Source organism: Protopterus annectens, chromosome 10.part0, assembly GCF_019279795.1.
Source record: "Protopterus annectens isolate FY-2018-M chromosome 10.part0, PAN1.0, whole genome shotgun sequence".
Taxonomy (NCBI): Eukaryota; Metazoa; Chordata; order Ceratodontiformes; family Protopteridae; genus Protopterus; species Protopterus annectens.
The window spans coordinates 1,148,244,617-1,148,272,100 of NC_056744.1; the positions used below are offsets into that span (position 1 = coordinate 1,148,244,617).

The window sequence follows — 27,484 nt, forward strand, 5'->3', positions numbered from 1 at the left end:
GGATGCAGCTTTTTTCAAATTTTCTAACTCTTGATTAGCTTTTTCATTGCAACTGTCAAGGGCCGACTCTCGCAGAACATGGAGAAGCCTATGGATTCATGAAAATGGCAGCTTTCTCATCACTCATTGTGCTTAGTTACACTAAAAACCCTTTAAGAACGCTTCAAGAAGTACATATTAAAGAGTTAAAACATACACTATTGCATCTGATAGGTGATGCACCTAGTCATTAATGGATGCACTACAACACATGCATTGGGATGCATCCATTAGAAGCCTATGGACACTTCCAGATGTTAATCCTGTGCTGATGTCAGCAAGGGATAAGCTCAAGAGAAAGAAGATCACAGCATTTTCAGAACCACTTGCTTTGGTGCAAAAGATTAAGACCCAAAATGTATGCAACATATGAACCTGGCCAGCTCTGTATTGAATGAGCAGTGAGCAGCTCATTCAAGAAGTTGTGCATACGTGGCAATGCAAGCAGAAGCGACAACTTCTGAATCTATTAATGCAGTATCACAATGCCCACAAATGCATCCTTATCAAGCAGTCTAGAACTCAATCACACCTGATATGGTGGAATCTTTCAGTTTTTTTTTTCATTTAAACTTGAAATTGTAAGTGCAAAATACATCCACACCCAAGTCATCACAGCTGTGATGTTTATAGGCTCATACTAGGTTATTGGTTACACCCATCATTTAAAGCCTAGCCGCAAGATTCCATTTTTGTCAGTACCCTACAACAAGAAGTAACCACTGCCCTTTTTTCCCTATTTCAATGAGAGTTTGATGGGCCAGACCAGGGGTAAATGTACAGTTTCCAAACATTCATTTAGGTTGTGTTTGAAGAGGGTCAGGGAGCTACTTTGTTTTACATTTAAAGGAGTTTGTTCCATAAAAGAGAATTTCTTTGAGAGAGAGATTTGTATTACCAGCATTTCCCTTTTATGCTGTAAGTATGTTTAGTGCCTTTGAGCAGATGTTAAAGGTGTCATTTGTTTTGCATTTGTCTAAGAGGTTGCATAGGACAGTATCCATTGAGGTTTGATTAAGTGAGACAAAAGCCCCCCCTCAAAAGTCTGTACGAAACAGAGAGGGGAGAGAGAGAATGCTTTAAGGTGGTCTATGTAGCAGGTGGAAAACATATTTGATTCATTTTATGAGGAAAACACTGTGGTCTTTCAAGTTGTATTGTATGATTAGACAAGCACATACTAAAAGAGGGATTATATTTTATTATGAATCTGATAAGGGAGGAGTAGAGATAATAACTTCCCTTGACCTAGAAGATATACCCATGGTAATCTATCTGGCTACATGAAAGGATTTCCTAATGACAGTAGATATATGGTAGTCCAAGTATAGTTTGTTGTTAATGAATCTGTCCAGGTCCCTAATAACTGTATAAATTTTCAAAGGGGGGGGTCATCTCTGGCAAAGAATACTACACTACATTTCTTGGCATTTAGCTTAAGTTTGTGGTCTTGACACCATTTTGTTGTACCTGCTAGACTACCCTGAAGAATTTGAAAGTCAGCTGACAAACTGATAGTAGCTCCATGTTTGCTGTCATCCACAAACATGGACAGCTACAGATCCTTGCCTTGACTTCAGTAAAGTAAACACTGAAAAGAAGTTGCCCAAAAAACAATCCACGAGGGATGTCACTAGTAATGACTCTCTCTCTTTTTTTTTTTTAATGAGAGCGTGCCCCTAAACTAATGTACTGGTTTCTTTCAGTTAGTCAGTTTCCTATCCAGTGGATTACACTGGGGTTTACATTTAGTTAGATTAGCTTGTTTGTAATGTCTGAACATGGGCTATGTCAAAAGCCTCTGCCAGGTCAAAGTTAGCACTGATTTGTCTGCATCCAGTACATCTATGACTTTTTCAAGTATGTCTACTAAATTTAAGAAACAAGCTGTACCTTTAATGAACCCAAAATGGTTTGGATCAACAGACTGTGTACACTACTAATGTCCTTGTTAAGAATTTCTATAATGATGTGCTCCATTGCCTTACAAATAAGGTTGGTTAGACATATAGGTCTATAGTTACTAGGTCAGTGGAGGGTTCTCCCTTGTGGAGTGAGTTGGACTTTAGCAGTTCTGTGCATCTTAGGCAAGAATCCAGTCAAGAGGCTGTGACTGAATTGGTTTAGTCTGTAAGGCTATGCTTGATGCTAAAAAGAAAGTAATTTGATACATCTTCTGGACTCGTGGAGCTAGTGTTCTTGGCCTTGGAGAGTTCCCACAGGAGTTACTCCAAGGTTGTATGGAGGGGGTTGTAGGCGGGCATGCTAATATGTCAATTAATTATCATTACTTGGAGTTGTCATTTAGCTATACTCTTAAAACAGGCTTTGTGCCATGTGAATGGAGGACTGCAATAGTCATCCCCCTTCATAACGGAGGACCTTCAACAGATCCCAGAAACTACAGACCCATTAGTCTGATTAGTCGTATTTGCAAAGTCATGGAAATTATCAACAAGGACATAGGAGACCTGCAGGCACTGGATCCATCTCGGTTTAGCTTTCTCAAAGGAAGGTTATGCTTACTGAATCTGGTGGACTTTGAAAAGGTTACCAAGGCAGTGGATGAGGGGATAACTGTGCATACACCCTACTTAGATCTGGCTAAGGCATTTGATACAGTACCCCACCCAGAAATTGTTAATAAACTTACAAAACTAGGTATAAACCCCTTTACAGCACACTGGATAACTAGCTGGTTCACTGATAGGACCTAGGAGGTTGGAATCGATGAGGCCACCTCCACAAAGAATCCGGTCACCAATGGAGTCCCCCAGGCCCATGTGCTAGGTCCATTCCTCTTTGGCATCGATGTCTCATATGTCAAAGCCAATGTCAAAGGCCTCTGGCTAACTAAGTTCACAGAAGATTGAAAACTGGGAGCAGTCATTGAATACCTCCAAGATGAGAACATCATTCAAGAGGGTCTAATAGAGACAAACTATGGCTTTAAAACTCAATACCAAGAAATGCATTATAGTACAATTTGGCAAGTCTGCCACCTCAGGTAACTATGTCATCAAGAAAACACCCCTAAAAGTTGATTCACTAGTCAGGGATCTGGGAACTCATGTTGATAGTAACCTAGTCTTCAACCAACATGTGTCCAATGTAGTAAGAAAATCTTTCTATGTTGCTCAACTAATAAGCAAGGACATGGCATCTGGGTCCAAAGAGGTCATCATAGCACTGTACTCAGGCCTCCTCAGACCCATCATAGAGTATAATGCCCTGTTTGATATGTATCTGACCAGACACATGCAGCAACTAGAATTTCCCCAAAGGGTCCTTACAAAAAGAATACAGGGAGTAAACACAATTTCTTATGCTGATTGTCTCACAGCCATGTCTCTTTGCTAGGTGTCTTACAGTCTTCTGAGAGGTGATCTTTGCCTGGCATGTAAGGCATCCCTGGACCCTGTTTTGATGAATCTGTTGTACATCCGTGAAACAAATAGCATCAGAACTACTAGATGAAAACATTTAAATTTTGCTTGCAACATAAATTGGACATGTTGGCGAGATAGATATGTTTCTCAGAAAATTCCCATTCTCTGAAACAGGCTCCAGGTCCATGTGAAGCAGAATTCCTCCCTATCCCACTGGTCCAAGTGGCGCTAAACAGAATGGGTAGTTGGAAATTCACCCCTGGTCTGGCTTCTATGTTTCTGATGGACAGCTGCAGTCAGTAAATCACCCCAGATAAATTAAATTTGTGGGTCACATTTAGGTTGCACAACTAGGCTTTTAAGGGCACTAGTGTGAATTAATGTTAGTTGAAGATAAGAGTGTAACGTTTTGGAGGGGGGTCATAGAACCAAGGCTTCTATTCAGGAGGAACCTAAGAAGTTCTGAAAGTAGTACAAAGCCAGGAGAGTATATAACAAGTCAGACACATTAATCTGCAAAGCAGATTACTTAGGTTAGGAATGTTATGTACTATGTAGTTTCACCTTTATGTTATAAATGAGGCAAAAATACAGCTGCAAACAAAGCAGCTAATGTTTTCAAATTTTGTAAAGAAGGCAATGTACATGACATACTTACATCTGTACCCAATGTTTTACCTTATCCTGGAACATTTTCTTTCCGAGAACCCTTGTCTGGATAGGAAAACAGTAAGGCCAGAACTAGGAAGGATGAAAAATACATGGTATGAGTTAATGATGTTGGATGACTTGCAGAAGAGAAGGTTATGAGGAGTGGAGAAAATGTACATTGTTCTAATTTAGCATTCTAGTTTCTATCTGGATAACAATATAGAATAACAAGTCAGCAAGAACGGTGGGAGCCGAAGCTTAGAGCAGGCAAAAGCACTTTCTACTCCACATCTGTAAGAAACACCCTGATGTGGAGTATAAGATCGCAGCGGTGCAACTGATGGCAGTAAAGATGGAAGGGGATCAGGGGTGTTGATCACAGATGGATTGGTCATTTGGAGCAGAATGAGATGGCAGCAGCAGCAAACAGAATGCTGAGGCCTATACTCATGAAGGCATTTCCAGAAGCAAAGAGGCAATAATTTCACTCTACAGGAACTGGGTCAGACAACATCTAGAGCATTGTGTGCATCTATGGAGACATTATGTGATAGTGGAAGAAATTCAGAGAAAGTTTACCAAAAAGATGTGTAAGATGGAGGGGAAGAAACAATACTAGAGGCTAGAAGTGCTTAGAACTCTTATCTCTTAAAACCAGAAGAGACAAGAGGAACATGATACTACGAGTGCAACAGCCTGTCAGAGAGATAGTAGTGGTCATTCTGAATAGGAAGGACAGAGAGGGAAAGGGAGGGGGGTCCAGGAAACAAATTGTGGGGACTAACTGCTCCTTGGGTCTCTGAAATTACTTTTTCATAAAATGTATTGTGGACCCATGGAATGGACTGGCAGAACTGTTAGGGGACAGACAATTCACAAAGGCATTCAGGAGAATGTGGAACAGCTGAAAAAGGACAAGTGAGAAAGGTAGGGGGAGGCAAAATGCTTAAGGAACTGAAAAGGGTAGGCTATGTAAGGGTGTTGCCTCCTACTGCAGTCAAGCTAACATAATGTAATCTAGCAGGAGGTTTACTTTTATTTTATCTATATAAAGATCTTTACATAGCTTATTCTTAAAATAACAAGTACCCTTTTTGAGGTTAATGACACAGAATGTACTTCATCTTAAAAAGTGTGAAAATGTGGATTCTGATTCAATTTTCTTTAAGTCTGAAATGGTCTACCTCAGTTTACAAAACCTAGTAACCACAAAATCACCACTGAGAATGAACCAGCAACGAAATAAAAAGCCAAGAGCGAAATAACACAAAACTGCGCCACTTTATTATAACAAAACACAGGTTAAGTGCTTTTGTCCCACGATAGGGACTTCTTCAGAACATCTACTAACAGTCAAAGCACTCAATATGTACATTTAAAAAAATCACATGACCACTTAATTAGTCAATTGACCCAGCAAACCTAATAATAATTAAACATTTGTTAAAAAAATATCTTTTGAAATTCTTAAAATAACATCACACAACATGTTACCTAGATAAGTTAGCACTATAACTGATAAATATTCATAAAATATGTATTCATAAAAATAAGCTGACTTTAACTTGAGAACACTTCCTATCAAAGTCATATAATTTAAACCTGGATATATTGTGGTATTGGTCCTTAATTGCCATTTTAATGCCTTGTATTCTAAAAATTCATCATTTGGACCCACTCTGCTTCCCATAGTAACATGATCAACAATATAAAAGCAAAACTTGTGGGTTTTAAACGAATGAATGTGTCTACACAGGGCATCATGTTTGTCCCTCTTTTTTATACCATATGGGTGGTAGTATATTCTCACCCTCAATGGTTGAATAGTTTTCCCAGTATAAAAACAATCGCACTGTTGGTATTGCGTGACATATATAACACCAGAGGTAGAACAGTAGCATCATTGGGGACAGCCTTACAGTTCCATAACCATGAATAACAAATGAAGAGCCCTTTTTGCCTTGACTCTCGACAGAATCAATCATTTCTAACAAATTTTTAAAATCCCTATTTTTTTGTAAACAATTCTTGGGGTCTGTCCTACTGTTTTAAGATGTTCTTGTGTAAGAGAAAAAATACTCCAGTTCTTTTAAATAATTGCCTTAAATGTCATGAAAATCAGTAGTAAAAGACAGAACGAAGGCTGTATTCAAATCACTCTGCACCCATCACCATCCATCCAGTTCATCCCTTGATCATATCCCTTTCCTAGTAAAGGGCATACCATTATTCCTTTACATTTTCATCTGATGTACTATATCGTTTAGAAATACTGAAGGATAGCCTGTACTCTTAAACATAAGTTTCAGCTTTCAGCTCTCAATATTAAATTGATCCTCCTGGGATACCATACATGATAGCCTTATATATTGGCCTTTCACCGGTGATTTATTCTGGTGAAGAGGATGCCATCTAGTAAAATCCAGGAAGGAACTGGAATAGGTAGGCTTCCTATAAATCAAAGATTCAAAACATTTTTTCTTGTTGTTGGTAGGACAAATTTAAAGTAAAGTTAAGAAAGTCAGTAGTAGTGTGCAAAAATGTCTGCAACCTCTCCACTGTGTCAGTACAAAAAAATGACAACGCCATCTAAAAAATGTCAGTAAAGGGATCAGCGCTCAATGTAACCAGAGGGAAATGCACACTTGTTCACCCAATGGGCCATAATGAGATTGGCAAAAATGGGGGCGCAAGCTGCTCTCATGACCACCCCTTTACCCTGCATAAATAATTGACCTGTGAAACTGATAAAATTGTTCTTCAAAACCATTTCCATAAGACCTTGCAATGATTTGATCTTATTATGGTCCAAGGCTGTGTTAAAACAAAGGTATTCATAGAACCAGTTTAAATCTAATTTGTGGGGAATGACAGAGTACAAATCCTTAACATCAGTTGTTACAAAAATTAAATTCTCATTCTATAAATTATCAGTTACTCTCTTCAAAGAATCCTATAAATCCTGTAAACTGAGTGCTTTGACTATTAGTAGATGTTCTGAAGAAGTTCATATCGTGGGACGAAAGAGCTTAATGTGTGTTTTGTTATATTAAAGTGGTGTAGTCTTGTGTTATTTCACTACCAGCTTTTTATTTTATCAGTTTACAAGACAGTTTAGTCTATTTATTGGAAAAATATATATAAATTATAAGCATGCTACAGTGTCGTAAAGGAGGATTTATTGTTTTTGTACAACTGCTGCCAGCTTAGGTCACTTTAAACTTGGAAGTCTTCTGCTGAAAGTGCTTAACCTGACATTGTGTAAACAAGCGGATACACTTCAGTGTTCCTGTTTATATCTACTAGAATGTTTGGTCATCAGATATGCTGTTGAGTCTGCTCTGCCGTGGAGTCTGGCCAGAAATACATGTGTCATACTGTGTGAATGGCAGTCAATTACTATAGCTGCCATTCAGATGTCAAAGCCCATCCCACTGGCTGGGGAAGAGCATTGCTATTCTGAAGGACTGTAGAAATAAAACAAAAAAGAAAACTTTTTTGTAAGGTAACAGCATATATTATGGTGAAGGTTTTAATAATTCAATTTTCTGTTTTGTTAACTGCTTCCATTGTTATACACACCTTTCCCTTATTCAAATATTTCTTCATTTATTTTTTATATGTTGACTGTCTTGGATGAAATTAACAGTGATATCCGAATTCATAATCCTGGTGGAGTGAGCAAGTTTGCAAGGTCTTATTTTTATAATTGTATGTGTGTGCATGTATGTGGGTAGAGGGTTTCCACTGACAAGGGAATGTTAGGCAGTCTTACAGTTGTTTTCTCCAACTGTAAAATGACCTTTTTCTGTTTTGCCAAGTGAATAAAATCTGTTAAAAAACATTGTAATAGTTTGCACTGCAGTTTTGGATCAGTAATAAGAAAACACGGACTCGGACAAGTGTGCACTAGTATTTATTCTTACTGTAAGATGGATGCAGTTTCTGAAAAAGTGATTAAGTTGAGACGTGATTGCTAGACCCAGTGCCTGCCCCATCAATATCATAACTGTATGTGAAGGGCTCTTTTTGAGGAAAATTGATGAGACATTTGCTATCTTCTGCTAGATTCATTCAAATCTTTTGCGCAACCACATGGAAGGAGCACTTAGTGTTCAGTTTTTTATTTATTTAGTGCTTTAATGCTCCATCTAGTACTGCAGCTATGACAAGAGATGATGTAATGCCTTCCTACTGTAACTCTGTTAGTTCCTTTCCTGTTTCCTAGTTTTGTGATATCATCTCGCTAATGTCTTGTTTTCTGTTTGCAAAGTTAGATGTGCTGACCTGTCTGAACTGATAAGAAAGTCTAAATAAGACTAATTCTCCTCACCGTTAAAGAAACGCATTGTTTACTAGTAGTTGACCATTTGCTGATGAGGCACTGTACACATTTAAGTTCACCCTCTTCCTGGCACTTGCAGCTTCTTTTTCCTGTGTACTTGGAACGCTCTGCCCAAATACTGCATAATACTGACTAGTAAACACTCTGCTGCAGGTTACTTGTTGTATTGTGGAGAAAAATGACTGACAATTCATGACTTACTTGGCAGCTGGTTTTACTTACCAAATGTTAAATTGAAAGAGTTGTTACAAGTAAAGCTATTGCTGTAATCTGATATCACCGTTAAATTGATCAATGACCTCATTGTAAAATATTGCCACTGTTTTTTTTTTTAAGTTTTTATGTGCAGTGTCACATTGAAGGGGTTTGCCTTTTTATCTGTGTCAACTGGTGCTACTAGTTTGCTCTTCCTTATGGTCTAAGCATGTGGCACAGTTTTATTTGAATGCTTGAAACACAATGATATGTATTTAGTTATTTGTAAACTCACTGGCTACCAAGGGCAGCTGTGTAGAGAATGCCAGCACTTACTGATATAAGATGATAACTTGCCAGCCATCAGTCCCCAGTTGTGCCCACCACCACATGTTCCTTATTAATTTCAGCAGGGTGAAGTGTTTTGTTATGCAGGTTCTAAGTGAGCTGCAGGTGCTCCTTGCAACCAAAGCAACTGAAACTTTTACCAGGTACCATGGCTTACACTACAGTATGCACAGTTAATATTCCATCAAGTCTGCAGCTTCTGTTTTCAGCCATGACTACTGCAGTGGAACCTATACAGCTAGCATTAATTGCTTGCAAATCTGTCCATCATCAGCCTTCCAACAGTACAGCCATAGTGTCCATCAGCGTGTCTCTTATGGTGGAGATCACATACACAGGTTGATGTACGTAATTCACTATTATGTATGTACAGGATTTTGTACATAGTTTTCAAGGCTGAAAGGACCTTTGAAACATGTCTTAATGACTTAAATGTCACATCATGTGTTAGTATTGTTTGATGTTGTGACGACCGTGCCCTGGCCCAGCAATCAAGGAGCCTCAATCCTTGCCACTAACACCAGGGAGGTTATCTCATAGAAGAGGAAAAAGGATAACTAATAGACAGTAAAGTACAATTTCCCTTAAGTGCACACAGAGATCACAGTCAGTCTGGGGCTGGTTGCTCCCTTGCTCACCAGGTCCCCAATAAGACTCCCCACTGGCACAGCTATAGGGTCCAGGTTTCAGCCTAGCTGGGCAAGCTAAAACCTCCAGTACCATCTCTGTCCAACCAGTGCTTCATGTCCCTACCACAACACACACACACACTTTGAGATGAGTATTTATACAACTTCACAGACACTCCTGGGAAAGGCTGACACAGATTCTCCAGCTGTGCCCCTTTACCCAGACAATACGGTAGTAATTACTGCCACCACCCAGCTAATAATATCAGCTACTAAAAGGCCCTTAAAAGGGTGTCCGAGTATTGCTGTGCAATATTATTATCCAATTGGTAATGTGACTATACAGTCTAAGGCTTATTTTAGAGTGGCCTGTGATCTGTCACCACAGTGAATTTTCTTCCATGCAAATAAGGATGATGTTTTTGTAGTGCCCACACTATGGTTAGACATTCCTTTTCTACTGCTGCATAGCATTCCTCCCTGGGTTGGAGCCTACGACTGAGATAAATCACTGGGTGCTCTTCTCCATCTGAAGAAATCTGGCTAAGTACAGCCTCCACCCCATAGTTTGAAACATCCACCTGCACAACAAATTCTTTGCTATAGTTTGGACTGGCTAACACAGGGGGTCCTCCCAAAGCTTCCTTAAGCTTCTGAAATGCCTGCTCACATGCTGGGGTCCACACTACCTTATCTGGCCTGTTCTTCCTTGCAGGTCTGTGAGGGGAGCAACTATGGTACTATAATTGGGAACAAACTTTTTGTAGTACCCTGCTGTCCCTAAGAATGTCCTCACCTGCTTTTTGGTAACAGGTGCAGGCCATCCTGGAATAGCTTCCACTTCGGCAAGTTCTGGCCTTATCTTACCACTCCCCCTCTATGTCCTAGGTAGGAGACCTCTGCCATACCCACCTGACATTTGCTCGGCTTAATGGTCAACCCTGCCCTCTGTAGTCTGCCCATCACCTCCCTGACATGCTGAAGGTGCTCTTGCCAGGAATGGCTGTAGATAGCAATATCATCTATGTAAGCAAGGGCAAACCCTCCTGCTCCTGCTAAGATATGATCTGCCAGCCCCAGGAAAGTCAATGGGACATTATTCATCCCAAAGGGCATCTTTGTGAACTCATACAAGCAAAAATGAGTCACAAAGGCTGACTTCTCTCTAGCACTGGGAGTCAAGGGGACCTGCCAGTAACCCTTGGTAAGATCAATGGTTGTAAGATACTTAGCCCCACCCAGCTGCTGTAGGGCCTCATCTGCCCTAGGCATGGGGTAAGCATCTGCCTCTGTGTGACTATTTAATTTCCTGTAATCCACACAGAAAATGTTGCTGCCATCCTTCTTTGGAACCAAACCACTGGTGAGGCCCAGGGACTGTTGGACTCTTGAATCACTCCTAGTTCCAACATCTCCTGTACTTCCTCCTTTAGAGTCTGTTTGACTTTCTCAGGCACCCTATAAGGGGCCTACCTGATAGGCCGTTGGGGTCCTGTATCCACCTGGTGCTGCACCAGGTGGGTGTTCCCTGGTTTCCCGGTGAACATGCCCCCAAACTCTTGCAACACTGCTCGGATTTATCGAACCTGGGTAGAAGATAGCTGCTGGGACATTGCTACCCCTTCCACCGAGGTGTCAGCCTGAGCCTCACTGAGGAGATCAGTCACAAAATCTCTCTCAGACTCCTTCTGCAATCCACTGCAAATGCTCAGCACAAGGGCCTCCCTGTCATAGTAAGGTTTCATCTAGCACTTCCACCATGTAGTTAACATCACTTAACTTTCTTACCACCTTGTAGGCTCCCTCCCAAGCTGCTTGCAGCTTGTTGTGTCTGACAGGAATGAGAACCATTACCTGCTGCCCCACAGCATATTCCCTAGCTCGAGCATCCCTGTCATACCACACCTTTTTCTGTTGTTGAGCTTCTGTCAGGTTCTTCTTGGCCAGGCCCATGAGTTTCCTGAGCCTTGTCCTGACAACAGACTCCTTGTGAGACTCACACTCACCTTCCCACTCATCTCAAATTAAATCTAGAGGTCCCCTCACCCTATGCCCATACAGCAACTCAAAGGGTGAAAAACCTGTGGATTCCTGGGGAACCTCTCTGTAAGCAAACAGATGGGGCAAATATTTGTCCCACTCCCTCTTAAACTGATCTGCAAATGCCCATACCATGGACTTGATTGTAGAGTTTAACCTCTCAACAAGACCATTAGTCTGGGGATGGTAGTGGGTGGTCTTCATGTGCTTCACCCCACAGGACTTCCACAGACAAGCCAGCAGGTCTGACATAAAATTGGCACCTCTGTCGGGCAGTATTTCCTTTGGGAAACCTACCCTGCAAACAATATCTAGAAATGCATTTGCCACCTTCTCGGCCTCAATGGAGGACAAAGCCACTGACTTGGGTATCATGTAGCATAATCTACAGTCACCAGGATATACTTTTTCCCTGTGGAACTTGGGGTACTCAGAGGACCCACAATATCCATAGCTACCCTCTGAAATGGCTCCTCATTCACAGGCAAATGCATCAAAGGAGCTCTCACCTTGTCTCCTGCCTTGCCCACCTTTTGGCACTGCTCACATGTCCTGCAGTACCCTGTTACATCTCTGGAAATTCCAGGCCAATAGAAGTTTTGCATAATACACCTCTTTGTACGTTTTATGCCCATATGACCTGCAAAGGGAATATCGTGGGCTATGGCTAAAAGCGCCAGATGGTATGCTCTAGCCACTATCGACTGTTGTACTCTCTCACCTTCTAGCCCTCCCTCAGGGGTCCACTCTCTATACAGTAACCCTTTGTTCCAGTATACAGATTCCCCCTTCCCTTGAGAATCAGGTGCCTCCCCAGCTACCTGCCTCAGGCCTTGCAATATAGGGTCTGAGAGCCGAGCCTGTCTCAAGTCTCTCCTTGTAACCCTTTCCAGCTCCCCTTCCACTGGAAGTCTGACATCCTCTGACAGCGGTGCCTCACTGTTAGCCTAGATACTACTACTCACCTCTACCTTTGCAGTTACACTGTCCAAGGGAACATCAGTACTCACAAGCAGCTGTGGCTCACATTCAGTCTCACTGCTACAGCGTAGCTCACTCCTTGAAGTAACCACCTCAGCAGTCCTGGCTGCAAGTATGCAGTCTTGTCATGGGTCTCCCCCAGGCTACCAGACCCACATGCTTGTCTCCTAGCCTCACTACATGTAACTGCATAAGCACATGGTACTGCCTCATCCAAATCTTTCCCTCTCAGGACATCTGCAGGATGGTAGTTCCATACCCCTGTTGTCTCAAGACAACCCACTGCTGGCATTTTGTCTTTACCACTTAGTGGCTCCCTCATCTTTGGTCCTCACCTTGCCTCCGTGGACATCTGTATGCCACATGACCCCACTGGTTACATTCAAAACATTTAACCCTAGCTCCTGAACATGTACCTGGACTAGCGGCTTCCCCTGCTACTGGCGGATTCTGTTGGGGCAGTCTGTGCTGCCCACCATGGGTTCCTTTAGTCTCATGAGCAGTACTGGGGGTCCCTTTCCTGTGCAAGGCTGCCTGCTTGCTAGGTATAGGTCTCCCTTCTTTCCCAACTCCACTGAAGTAGCACACTGTCTATCAGCTAACCAGATCCTCATGCAAAGTGCTAAGGACTTGTTCCCTTACCAAAAGGTCTGCCAGCCCTTCAGATGTGGTGACCTGACATCCACTCACCCAGCTATGAAAATAAGTGCTCAGTTCAGCAACATATTCACATACATTTTCATCTGCCTTGCGTCTATGCTCACGGAACTTTTTCCTATACATTTCAGGTGTTAACTTAAAACATTCCAACAAGTGTTTTTTTACAGCAGTATAATCAAAACAGTGTCATGCATTTTTGCTAAAGAAGTTACAGCTTTACCATGGAGTAAGGGGGTCAGAAACCGTACCCAGAGCCTTTGGTCAACTTCATACTGTTTACATACCTGCTCAAACATATGAATGAAGCTATCAAAATTATCCCCCTCTTTAAACTGTGGAAGAAATTTACTGACCTTTTGTTCATAGGTTGATACTAGGCTATCTGCCCTAGGGCATTTATAAGCCTAGCCAGAGTATGTTTGGCTTTCGCCACCCTTTTAGATTAGTTGACTGTGCCTCTGTATAGTAGGTCACAGAAGGTAGCCCTTTTAATGTTTGTTTACTGTACCTCCCAGGTTTCTGACATAACTAAAGAAGGCCTTGTGATTATCTTTAGTGTCATGTGCAAATTTTCTTTCAAAGCTGGCCTTGGAAGATTTTATGAGGGATCATAGTTTCTTGCTAGTACTGATCAGTGATGCCTTCCCTTTTTGGGATTTTGCTCTGTCATGTAGTAGCTTTCTCCTTCTGTTGTATAGCTTATTTATGGCCAGGGTCCACCAGGCAGGTCTCCTGCCTTTGGAGGAGTGAGTCTTGGTTTTATTTGGGATACCATGCTCCATGCACTCCTGTAGGTGTCCATAGAATGCTTTTGTAAAGGATTCTGCATTTGGGCCGTATTGTCCACTGGCCCGTTTGTCTTGCAACCTGACAGTTTCTTTTTTGCCTAGTACTAAGGTCTTTTTCTAGAAGCTGGTAGAACTCTATTCTTAGATTCCTTTTTAACCATCCAGTATTCCTTCCAGATTCCTTACTGGCTCAGTCTTTCTTTTCCATGTCCCACTTTATTCTGCACTCCTCCTTTCTTTTGATGACTTCCGTGACTTCCTCAGTAACCTTTCTTTAAGTACCTTATTTCTATCATTTGCTTGGCCACATATCTGTTTTGCAGTCATCCCACATGCTGTTTGGAGGTGCTGCCATTCTTCTTCGTCTGTCTGTTTCCTCCTCTACTTGTCTTGGGGTACTTGAGTGCTGAGTACTTTCTTGTTCATTCTCCCCTTTTAATTGCCTTCCATTAATGGGTGAGTTTCAGATGGTAACATTCAGCATGATTTGGGGGAAAGACCCCCCACAGAAGCACAAGTAGATAATGCAAAGGCCAGAAATAATGCATTGGCCAGAGGTCAGGATCAAACCTTGTGCATGGGAGGTGAACACCTTAACTGCTTCGCTATCTAGTCTCTAGCAATGATATGGTGGGAGACTTTGCCAATGGTCAGTCTGGGCATGGCATAGATCAGTTTCCATGTTTTTCTTTTTCTATGTACCTTGGAGCCTGGTGGGCCTGGTGAGTAGAAGGGTGTATGGCTTTATCTTTCTGTGTTTGTCTTGCAACCTGACAGTTTCTTTTTTGCCAAGTACTGAGGTAATTTTCTAGAAGCTGGTAGAACTCTATTCTTAGCTTCCTTCTTAACCATCCAGTATTCCTTCCTGATTCCTTTCTAGCCTAGTCTTTCTTTTCCATGCCCCACTTTATCCTGCACTCCTCCTTTCTTTTTTTTTTCATGACTTCCGTGACTTCCTCAGGGGTCTGGTTACTGCCTTCCCCATTACCTCCATGACTCTGGCGAAGAGTCAGCATTTTCCTCTCATGCTTCCTCTGCCATTCATTTTCCTCAGCTTGTAGACTCCTCATTTTCTTGGCTGCTTCTAGTTCTATACGCCTGGCCTCCAATTCAAGTCTCTTTAGCTCCAGCTGGATTTTTAAGTCCATTGCAGAAAGGTTGAGCCGTCCATTCTCCGAGGATATTGTATCTCCATTGTCAGTCTGATTGTCCTCCAGGCTGCTGTTTTCTGATGCAGTTGTGTAACCAAGGCTGCAATTAGATCTGCTTTAGTCAGGTTTCCATGCACCAGTCCCCTAGCCTGGCACATCTCTGCCAGCTGGCTCCTTGTCAGTTTTCCATACTCTTCTGTTGACATGCTGCCTGCTCAACCTGACTAACACTAAGCTAACAAAATAAATAAAACAAGTGTGATCTGAACTGTGAGTATACACTGCGTGGCTGTTTTAGAGTACAAAACACTTTTAGAGATCACTGTACATAAGCTACAGGAATTCGCTCAACCCACATCACTACAAGCCAATTAGTATGTGAAGTAGCTCCCACCACTGCCAAACCACTTGTGATGACTATGCCCTGGCCCAGCAATCAGGGAGCCTCAATCCTCACCACTAACACCAGGGAGCTTGTCTCATAGAAGAGAAAAAAGGATAACTAATACACACAGTTAAGTACAATTTCCTTTAAGTGCACACAGAGATCACAGTCAGTCTTGGGCTGGTTGCTCCCTTGCTCACCATGTCCCCAATAAGACTCCCCACTGGCACAGCTATAGGGTCAAGGTCTCAGCCTAGCTGGGCAAGCTAAAACCTTCAGTACCCTGTCTGTCCAACCAGTGCTTCGTGACCCTGCCAAGTAGCTGACACAACACACACACACACTTTGAGATAAGTATTTATACAACTTCACAGACACTCCTGGGAAAGGCTGACACAGATTCTCCAGCTGTGCCCCTTTACCCAGACTATATGGTAGTAATTGCTACCACCACCCAGCTAATAATATCACGTACTAAAAGGCCCTTAAAAGGGTGTCCGAGTATTACTGTGCAATATTATTATCCAATTGGTAATGTGACTATACAGTCTAAGGCTTATTTTAGAGTGGCCTATTACAATAACCTCTATAAATATGCAACGTACTCTGGAGCTTATCTCTACACAAACCAGCCACAGGTAAAGGTTTTTAAAATATTTAATAATAAGTAATTAAAACACAAGACAAAACTACCACACCACAGAGATATCTAAGAGTTCAGAGATCACACAGAAACTTAAAATAATACAGTAGGACAGGTCTGATTTCAAAGGAAAATACCTAATTAATCTTTCCTAGCTTTAACTATTCCTACAAGAAATCACAGTGCTAAAACTTACATGTGAGCATAAGCAGAGTGCTGATAAGTTGGATATCCAGATCAAACTGCTTCCTAGTCTCTTGTGAGAAGTAGTATTTAAACATTACTAACAAACATGTCTCTAAGGCCCTCCCAAATTACATAATTGTTGACACTTAGGCTTTCCCAGTATTCAAATTGCATCATCTTAACACCTGGTCTGAGTTATCAGGCCACAAGCTACATTATTTATTTAGCAATCTAACACCTGCTCAGAAACTTACAACAATACAAGTAATTTCACATGTACATTCCAGCAGAAACCAGAGCAATAAAGCACCTTCCACATGTAAATTCTGGTCATAAACGTTAGCCTTAAAACAATGGGCATGAAACCTTCATCCAGACACACTGGAGCCGAATTCTAACATGAAAGGGTCACAACATGATTCACTAGGCCAGTAGAGTGCAATGCTGTCGCATATTTTGCAGTTCCACATTTCACAGTATTCTTTTACATTCAAGAAAACATGCCTGTATTTTACATCTATTTACAAATGCCAGAAATATATATCAAATTCTCTTTGACTAGGCCGGCAGCCTTCACCCATCTCTCCCCAATCGTCACAGATGTCACAAAGTGCAAATGGGAGATAAAGAAAATATGTAAAGAATGTACATTGTACTTTTCCTGTGCTGCATTAATTCATACCAAAAGATAAAAAAGGAAATAAAGTTCACAGATTAGACAAGTTTCTAAAAAAGATTTAGCATGCCATATGTGAGCCATGTTTAACAAAGTAGAGGAACTATGGAGTAACTGAGTAAGGAGGAACAGATGTGTGTGTATATGTGCTCGTGTAGGGATGCGGGTTGTGCAGAGGAATTGGGAGAGTCTTGCTGTAAAGTGCTGATATGTCTCTAATGTGGATAAGGTAAAAGCATCTCCAGGTACAGGGCATGTACTTATGTGAAGCTTTGTTAAAGACATTTATTGACAGATAGCCAACAAAACCCTGTTCAACGTGATAATGAGATTAACAGTAAATATACCTTACAGACACATAGAAGAACACACAGTTTCTGATTCTTCCTGTGGGAGTTGATCTTTCTCTGATGGTCTATATTACATATTCAAACGGTTAAATGTTTGAATCGCTAAAGATTGACCTTTAGTGATGGAACATTCAAATGTTCGAATATGTAAAAAAATAATATTAAAAAAAAGAAAAAGGAAAGGGTTTAAGCAGGGGGGCAAGCCCTCCTGTACCCCCCACACCCCCCGCTACTTAAATATACCAACTCCGAGACTGCACTTCAGTGCGCTACAGTGCGGAAATGGAAAATTTCCCATTCCCTACACTGTAATGCGATCTTGGAGTTGGTATGTTTAAGTAGTGGGGGGTGTCAAAGGTGCAATGGGGCTTGCCCCCCTTCTTACACCCTTTAGTTTATTTTTTTTTAATTTTTATTTGTATTCGAGCATGTAAATGTTCGATCACTAAAGGTCAATCTTTAGAGATTCTAACATTTAAGCGTTCGAGTATGTAATATAGATCCTTTCTCTGAGACTACTGCTAAGATGTGACAATGTTTTCAGTGGGAGAAGACTGAGTTTTTTTTGGTCCCCAGCAAATTCTGTACATTGTTACAGAAGGATTTCCTAGAATTCATACCCATTCCTTCTTTTTTGTCTGCTTCAGAGGATGTGTGTGTTACTGCCTGCAGTTTTTCTGGTAGTTAGCCAGTTGCCCCTAAAAAGGCAGATAGGATGTATAAAGTTTCTCAGTCTTTTAAATTTTATACTTTATTCCCAAACCTGGCCCAGCAGGTATAGCTTTAGTTGATTCCACTGCTGCTAAGTACTTAATTCCAATCCTATTATTTCTGATAATGATGGAAAAATGACTATTCAAAATACCTTGTAACCTCGTCTGTTCAAGGCACTCAATTCTTTGGACCACCTTTGGTTTCTGGGATCTCTTCATGTGATTACAGACAATACCACAGTCATGTGGTACACCAATATGCAAGGGGAAACAAAGTCATTCCCCTTTGTAGACTAGTCATGTTAGTTTGGTATATAGCTTCACAGCGCAGTCTTGTCCTACAGGTGTCTTCATTCCGTCAGAGAAAAATTGTGTGGCATATAAGCTGAGCAGGACCAGGGCTGACCCTCATAAATGGAAACTAGATCAGAGGGTCTTCCAAGATTTAATTAATCTGTTGGAAGTTCCTCAAGTAGACCTGTTTGACTCCTCTTTGAACAATCAGCTGGCAGGATTCTGTCCCAGAACTCTATGCAAGAAGGGCTGGAATACAGATGACTTTTCTTTTCTTAGGACAGGAATGTTCCTGTATGCTTTTTCACTCTTTCCATTAATATCCAGGGCACTTCTGAATATTCAGAAGGAATACCTCAAGATCATTGTGGTGACTTCCCTGTGGGCCAGGCAACCATGGTTCTTTCTTTTGGAAATGACTAGGATCAATTACCACAAGCTTCCTCACATACTGGATCTTCTCTCACAAGAAAATGAATCATCTTCAGCTGCCTGCCTGGATGGTAGCATCTTAATTACTTTTAGGTACCTTTTTACTGAGGAGGTGCAACAAGTAACAATGGAGGCAAGAAGGCCTGCTACTAGAAAATTATAGATTAGCAAATAGCAAAGATTTTCTAGTTGGTGCCAACAGCATACCCAGTACCCATTCAGGGCTTGTTAGTTTCTGGCTTTACAGTATTTATATGTGGCCTTTCCTATTCCTCTGTCAAGGTTCATTTAGGTTCATAGGTGTTACTAGGCTGGTGACCACTAGGGCCCTTAAAAGCTTAGCTGCACACCCCAGCCATTTGGGTCCCAAGAATCATATGGGAAGGGAGCATGTTAGTTGGCAGGTAGCTAAGGGTTTGTAAGGAGGGGTGTTAGGATAATACTTTTCTTATTGATGGTCTGTGCCCATAAAGGGCATGGGGGCCAGTATTTTTATGATTTCCCATCCAGTTGTCAAGGTTTTGTTCAAATAGGGTTAGTAATGAATTCTGTTTTACATGGATGGGGAGACTATTCCATAGTGCAGGGATCCTGGATCCTTTGCAACGTATATTTGTCTCTCCAACATGTTCTGTTTATGTCACAAGTGAAGTTCAGATCCTTAGATCTGTTTATTTTGCACGTGTTAAACAGATCCATCAGGGCAGGGTGTGAGGAAGTCCTGTAAGCCAGGCAAAGATCCCCTCTCAGCAGCCTGTGGGACACTCAGTACAGAGATATTAGTCAGTAATTGTAGCACAGAATATTCATGCCCTAAATTCTCCTGGTGAGAAACCTTTGTCTGCATTCCAACTGTTTCAAGAGTCTGGTTAGATGCATGCCAGAGGGGACATTGTACTCAATGATTGGTTTGATAAGGACTCAGTAGAGTGGTACTATAACTTCCTTGGACTTGAATTCCATACTGCGGTGGTGGTGCTGCGGTAGCGTTGTCGCCTCACAGTAAGATGTTGTCCTGTTCTATTCTCAGCTAAAAGCGTCTTCTGTGTGGAGACTTGTATGAATGGGTGTACCTTCATTGAAGATTGTGCATCAGAGCTGGCAACGCGGCACATAAAAATCTACTGCCAGTCATTAGCGGACCGGAGTTCTGCTGTGGTGACCCCTAACTAGGTAAAGCCAAAAGACACAACAACAACAACCTATAGGTTGGGTGACATAGAATGATTTTGTTATTGTCTTACTTGGCTATATGTTGGGCAAAGCCCAGACTGCTGTCTACATATGTTCCTAGATGCTCCCAGATCCCTTACTACTGGGTCGGCTCTTTAGGGTTGTTTTATCGATGGAGTAATTAACTTGCATTGACAGTTTCCCAAAAGGCATTATAATGTATTTTTTGGTATTGAGTTTTAGGCAATGGCTTTGGGACCAGTCATTTGTCTGTGTTAAACACACTTGCAAGATGTTTGTGTCTGAGGTATGGTAATCTATAATGGCTCCCAATTTGCATTCATCTGCAAACTTGTTGAGCCAGAGGCCTTTAATGTTAGACTTGACTTCCAAGAAGTAGATGCCAAGCAGGAGCAGGGATAGCATGGAGGTGGTCTTACCGATCCTGACTTCTTGGGGCTTGTATGTGAGCCAGCTGGCAGTCTAAAGAGTTATGTAATGGTTTACACATAGCTCTGAGAGATTGTCAATGGTGCTTGAGTGGGGTACTGTATCAAATGCCTTAGCCAGGTCAGATGCACTGTATGCACTGTTTTACACTTGTCCATTGCCTTGGTGACCCACTCAAAGAAGTCTGCCAATTTAAGTAAGGACGATCTTCCCTTAACAGAGCCAAATGTCCAGTGTCTGTAGGTTGCTAATATGTTTGTTTATCATTTCCATGATAATTCATTCCATGGCTTTGCGTATTAGGCTTATTAGATTGATGAGGCTGTAGTTTCCTAGGTCATTTGATGGTGATCCCTTGTGAAAGGGAATGACTGTTGTGGTCCTCCATTCACTTGGAATGTAGCCTGTTTCAAGGCTGTAGTTAGAGTTGCTCAAGTGGTCCTGATAGGTTATGTTTTAGACTGTTCAGGAGGCAACCAGGGATGTTGTCAGGACCCATGGAGACTGTGCTCTTGGCTTTAGTGACTGCTGCCAGCACCTGATTCCTGCTGATAGCTGGGGGAAGTATGTTGGAGGGGATTTCACCAGGAGGAGCTTGGGAGAGTGGTGAGTGGGGAGTGAAGTCTGAGGTGAATTTATCAGCCAGTAGATTTGCTTTGTCATCCTGATCAGTGTAGGTGGTACCATTCACTGCCAGTTCAGCACACTGTTGTGTTTTATGTCTAAGGTTCAGGATATAGTTAAAGAAGGCTTTCTGACTGTCCTTAGCCTGTGAGGCTATCCCGACCTCATAGCTGGCCCTGTTGGACTTAATTTCTTGCTTAATTGTATAAGAGAGCACTAGTCTTTAAGGGAGATGTTCTTCGTATTTCACTATTGCAGTCCTCACATATGGGTTATCTGGCTCCTGGTAGCCCTCAGTCAGCCCGAATACCAGGGTCCTTGGTATATGACGTTGGCTGCCATCGGCTGTAAAACTGATGTCAGAAGAACGTCAGGTATGAAGGGAGGCAGCCGACATAATTTCCTCAGTCTTTCTTGCCGCAGATCCCAAAGCAGATGCAATTTGCACTAGTGCCAGCTGGCTGTTTACCTTCTTTTTGCCTTCCGACTACCAAGTTGAAGACGCCTTCAGATAAGTACCCCATTGGGGATCCTCTTGTCTTGCTTTAACGAATGTCAGTAAAGTTAATAACTGTCTTGCCTGTGGAAAACAGATTCCACATCGTGATTTCCATTCCTATTGTATAACTTGTTTGGGCCTTGAGCACGACGTCCCTAACTGCGATCTCTGTGCTTCCTTTAACCTGCGTACCATACACCGTAGAGCTAAGATTTTGTATAAGCATTTCGGAGTCTGGCCTAAGTTTGTTGGTATGGCGTCATCTGGTCTTCCGACTTCGGATATTCCTAGGAAACACAAAGACAAGGGCCGCAACAGGCCTAGGGTTAAATCTGCTGACAACGCAGCAGTGAAATTGGTCGTCAGCCCAGCGGTAGTCAGTGAGGTGCTTTGGCAGCCCCTGTAGTCCACAAATTTTCAGCCGCAGCCTCTGCCGAGACCTTTACGGAGTCCTCCATGCCACAGGCCACTATTTTGTCTTCAGATCCTCCGCCTGTCGCCGCCTCAGATGGGTACAGAGCTGCTATGCAGGCACCAGCTTCTGACGCCTCTTCTTTTCGACATGAGACCAGAACCAGACTGACTACCCTAGTTCAGACTTCTGCAGTAGCTAGGCCTCCCGTGTCCCTCTGGATTGCTAGTAAACCTTCCAGCCGCAAACCTACTCACAAGCGGGCATCAGCCTCCCCTCCTGTGCCTCAGTCCCAGTTGGTAAATATGGCTGGTGATCTTCTTTCTCTGAGTAGGGACTCTCATTCCCCCTTTTCAAGAGGGCTAGGGAATTATCTCCTGATGTTTTTGTCTGTCTCAGATTCTGAAATTTCCAGTATGTCTGCTGGTGAAGAAGGAAATTCTCAACTTTTTTCTGGCTTTGAGGATTCTTATGGTGAGGACTCTATCCCTTCTGGTTCCCCTGCAGAAGATTTTTCCTTTGGGGATACTTTGAATACTCTTAGGGAACACTTTAAATGGGAATGTCAGGATTTTCCTCAGTCTAAGAAAATAATCGGGGAATTTTTGAATTTGCCACATCATAAACCTCTGGCTATACCTGCAGTTTTGGAAGTTGTGGATGATGTTTTCATGGAAAATTCTTTAAATCCTAATTCTGTTCCTTCTGCCCCCAGAAAACATGATGGGTATTATAAGGTTCCTGATTCTCATCAATTCCTTTTTAGAAGCCCTGCTGCTGATCCTGAGATTATTTCTCAAGGCCCCAAGGGTGTTAAGGCTACTATTGCTAAAAACTCTGTGCCTTCTGATAAGGAGTCTAGGGCCTTGGACAGGTGGGGTAAAAACATCTACACCTCTGCAACTCTTGCCATTAGGTCCGTGAATTGTCTTCTTCACATGCTTAAGTATCAGCAGCATACTTTGGACGCTATAAAACTAAACTTGGGGATCTCCCTTCCATGTCGGAGAACAAAGATTTACAAGACTTGCTTATTTCTGCCACTTTAGTTAATAAGCATTCACTTCATTGTGGTTTTGACACTTTGGAAGCTTCCTGCAGAGTGACAGCCACTGGTTCCGTTATTAGAAGGCATGCTTGACTCAGGGAGCAGCCTCTTTGTGAACCTGTTAAATCTAAATTGCTGGAACTTCCTTTGCACAAAGACAATCTTTTAGGTAATAAGGCTGAGGAGGTACAGAAGAAGTTGGAGGATAAGGCGAAATCTATGCAAGCTGTAAAAGATTTCCTTCAGGTTCAGCCTCCTCGGTTTAGTAGGCATTATCCTTCCAAGAACTGGTCTTTCCCTGATCCAGGCAAGCAGGGTCGCTGTAGGCCTAGGGGTTTCAGATCTTTCAGTGGGCAGGCTTCTGCCCCTTAAAGGGCTAAACAATGGCATTCTTCTTCTGCTAAATCGGGGAGTTCTAAGCCAGCTTCCCAAAGCAAACATTCTCATTGACTCCGGCCTTCCTCTGTAGACCCTGGGTTTCCTTTGGGGGAAAAGTTTGCCAGGTTCGCAGAGGTATGGTCTACCATCACAGACGACAAATGGGTGCTCAGTATAGTAAACCAAGGTTACAAGTTTTATTTTCACACCTTCCCTGTTCTGCAGGGGTACCCAGACATACCCAGAACTCTCAGGGCAGAGGTAGAAATTCAAATTTATTCTCTTCTGACTATGGGGACTATAGAGCCAGTTCCTGCAAATCAGGCAGGCCTAGGTTTTTATTCAAGACTTTTTCTGGTACCCAAGAAAGGGGGCACCTGGTGCCCTATTCTGGATTTGTCTATTCTAAACACTTTTCTGGTGATTCCCAAATTCAAGATGTTCACCCTTCAACAGTTACTACCAATGCTGGGCAAGGATTCATGGCTGGTAACTTAGGATCTCAAGGAGGCTTATCTGCACATCCCAATAAGGGAAAGTTACAGGCAGTTCCTCCGCTTCAGGGCTGGGTAGCAACACTTTCAATTCTCTGCACTGCCCTTTGGCTTATCTACTGCTCTCAGAGTTTTTACAAAGTGCCTGGCTCCAGCCATTGCTTTTTGCAGGCAGAGAAACATTCAAATGTATCCTTACCTGGACAACTGTTTCTTTCAAGCAAACTCCCCAGAACAACTAGAAAAGGATTTGGACTTTGTGAAAAACATTCTCACCTCTTTCGGCTACACTCTCAATGAAAAGAAGTCAAAGTTGGTTCCTACAAGGGAGATTGCTTTCCTGGGAGCGAGTCTGAATACAGCCACCCAGATGGTATTTTTCCCTCAACAGAAGCAAGAAGATCTTTCGGTTTACTTCATGAACTTAGCAAGCATGACCCAGCTCTCTGCAAGGCAATTCCTGCAAGCACTGGGGTTCATGGCTTCATGTATTTTGATGATCCCATATGCAAGTCTGCATATGCGAAGACTTCAGTGGTACCTCAAGAATCTTTGGTGTCAACACACGCAGGACTTGGACTGAATTCTTCCCCTAATTCCCTGTCTACAAATGGAGTTCCTCTGGTGGGCGGCATCCTGTTCTCAGAACAAGGGTCTGTCTTTGCCCCCACCACCTGCCAGCCAAACTGTCGCCACAGACGCATCAGATGTTGCATGGGGGGGCTCATCTGGAAGGCAGGGGCATACAGGGACTTGGAGTACCCAGCATGTTCATCTGCACATAAACTTAAAAGAATTGATGGCAGTGCAGCAGGCCTTGCTGGCTTTCAAGGACCTACTCTACCTGGGACTCTGCTGATCAGGACAGACAATACCACAGTCATGTGGTACATCAAAAAGGGGAGGACTCACTCTTACCCCTTGTGCAGACAAAGCATGAGACTATGGTCCATAGCAGCATCCATGGGCATACATCTAATAGCCCAGTATCTTCCAGGGAGGCTAAACTCCCTGGCGGATCATTTGAGCAGACATGTTATGGATCCTCGTGAGTGGCAACTGAACAAGGTCATTTTCCATTGCTTCACTCAGCATTCGGGTACCCCACAAGTGGATCTTTTCTCCTCTCACGCCAATCATCTCCTTCCAACCTTCTGCACCAGGGAGTTTCACAACAAAGCTTGGAGGGTGGACGCCTTGTCCTTCCCATGGACACATCTTTCAGTTTATGCATTCCCTCCTCTGCCTCTTCTTCCCAGAGTGCTGCTAAAGATAAGGGGATGAAAAACCAAAGGCTATTCTGATAGCACCAGGTTGGCCCAGACAGCATTGATATCCTCTCCTTCGCAGCCTTTCACAGGCTCAGCCTTGGCATATTCCCCTGGTACCAGATCTGTTGGTATAGGGAGGGGGAAAGTTCCTTCATCCTCATCTTCAAACTATGCATTTAACTGCCTGGCTAATACTTTAAATCTTTTCCAACAGGTGGTTGAAGTTCTTCATGAGGCCAGGAGGCCTAGCACCAGAAAATCATATGCAGATAAATGAAAGAGATTTTGCTCTTGGATGCAGGCTAAAGGAGAAGACTCTTCTCATCCTTCTCTTTCTCTCATTCTTGATTACCTAGCAGGCTTGCTTAATGATGGACTTTCCTTTTCTTCAATCAAAATTCATGCTTCAGCAATTTCTGCTCATTGTTCTTTTGACCAACCCATATTTTCCACCCCTTGATGAAGCAGTTCCTGAGGGGAGCTAGCAATCTTAGACCTCCCAGAAGAGCTCCTACTCCTGCTTGGGATCTTAATTTTGTCCTGGAAAAGCTTACTCTGCCTCCCTTTGAACCAGCTGCCTCTGCAAGATTTGAAGTTTCTCTCCTGGAAGACCGCTTTTCCTTTGGCTGTTACCTCAGCCAGAAGGGTATTGGAGCTGCAAGCCTTAATGGCAGTAGAACCTTTCATTATTTTGCATTCATATTGGGTTTCTCTGAGAACTAATCCCTCCTTTATGCTTAAGGTGGTTTCCAGTCTGACACTTAACCAGTCTATTCACCTGCCTACATTTTTCAATAATCCCCAGAATAAAGGGGGAAGGATTCTGCACTCTCTTGATGTGCATAGACAGCTGAGATTTTACTTAAGCAGGACTAAATCCTTTCGAAAATCTGAACAGTTGCTGGTTAGTTTTGCTCCTGGAGCACTCAGGGTAAAGCTATTTCAAAACAAGCCATCTAGAAATGGATTGCTCACTGTATTCACTTTTGTTACCTGCAGCATGGGAAGGTTCCCCCTCAGGGTATTAGGACCCATTCTACTAGAGCAGCCTCTACCTCAGCAGCTTTTCTGAGAGGTGTGCCTACTAAGGATATTCTAGAAGCAGCTACTTGGTCTTTTGTCCATACTTTCACAAAGCATTACAATCTACCTTTGTTTTCTAAATCCAGGGCTGGTTTTGCCTCTGCAGTTTTGCAGGGCCTCCTTACCAACCCTCGATCTGTGATTCTTCCTCCCCCCTTTGTCTTATTCCTGGGCTTTGGGAATCAACCCATATGTTAGGACTGCAACAATGAAACACGAAGAACACGGTCCAGTTGTGTACACTTACCATAAATGTAGATGTTCGAGTGTATTCAGTGTTGCAGTCCTGGTTTCCCACCCTCCATTCCCCCTTTTTTCCTAAGGCACAGACTCTATATTTTTATGTTTTGTATGATGTGTCCAGGGTGTTTCCTTCCTGGGTCAGCCTTCTCCTGACAGCTAAGGCAAGTAAAACTGAGGAAATGACGTTGGCTGCCTCCATTTATACCTGATGTTCTGACATCAGTTTTACAGCCGACGGCAGCTAACGTCATATACCAAGGACTCTGGTGTTCGGCCGACTGAGGGCTACTGGGAGCTGGATAAACCCATATGTGAAGACTGCAACAGTGAATACACTCAAACATCTACATTTATGGCAAGTGTACACAACTGTACTTTTCTTTTCCTGATTTTCGCCATGAGTTTTCTTCTTTTATTATGTACCCTGTTTAGGTGAGGATTCCACAAGTGCGGTTTGTTTTGGGTGCAGTTAACCCTCATGTTGGTGAGTACTGGATCCATTATGTTTGATCCTTTGGTTGGAGCATGATTTATCTGTTCCATGGTGTTTGTGTTAATGAAGTCCAGGGAGCACTGAGCCTGTGAGACTGAGGTGGTGTATGTTTCCCAGTCTATAGAGAGGTAGTTAGTCACCCATGAATAGTTGTTTGATTGGATGGTGAGTACCTGTAGTATGTTTATGCTTGCACATGAATGAGCTCTATGGTATCATCCTCTTTAACCAGCCTGGAGGTATGTTTGTTAATGTTGGTCTAAATGTGTGGAAGGCACTGTAGCCTTGCACTTTTGGAGTACTTTCTATGGCTTTAAATCAAGTCTGTGTCATGGCACAGATGTCTACATTCTTCAGAGTGAGGAGGACTTGAAGGGTGTGGAGTTTTTTGTATAGGCTGCAGGCATTGAGCAGTAACATC

General features: G+C 42.5%; 1 protein-coding gene across 1 annotated transcript in view; it reads left to right on the plus strand.

The window, feature by feature from the left end:
* LOC122813522 (carboxyl-terminal PDZ ligand of neuronal nitric oxide synthase protein-like) overlaps positions 1-27,484 on the plus strand; it is a 2,813,298-nt gene that overhangs the window by 188,769 nt on the left and 2,597,045 nt on the right. The window lies entirely within an intron of this gene.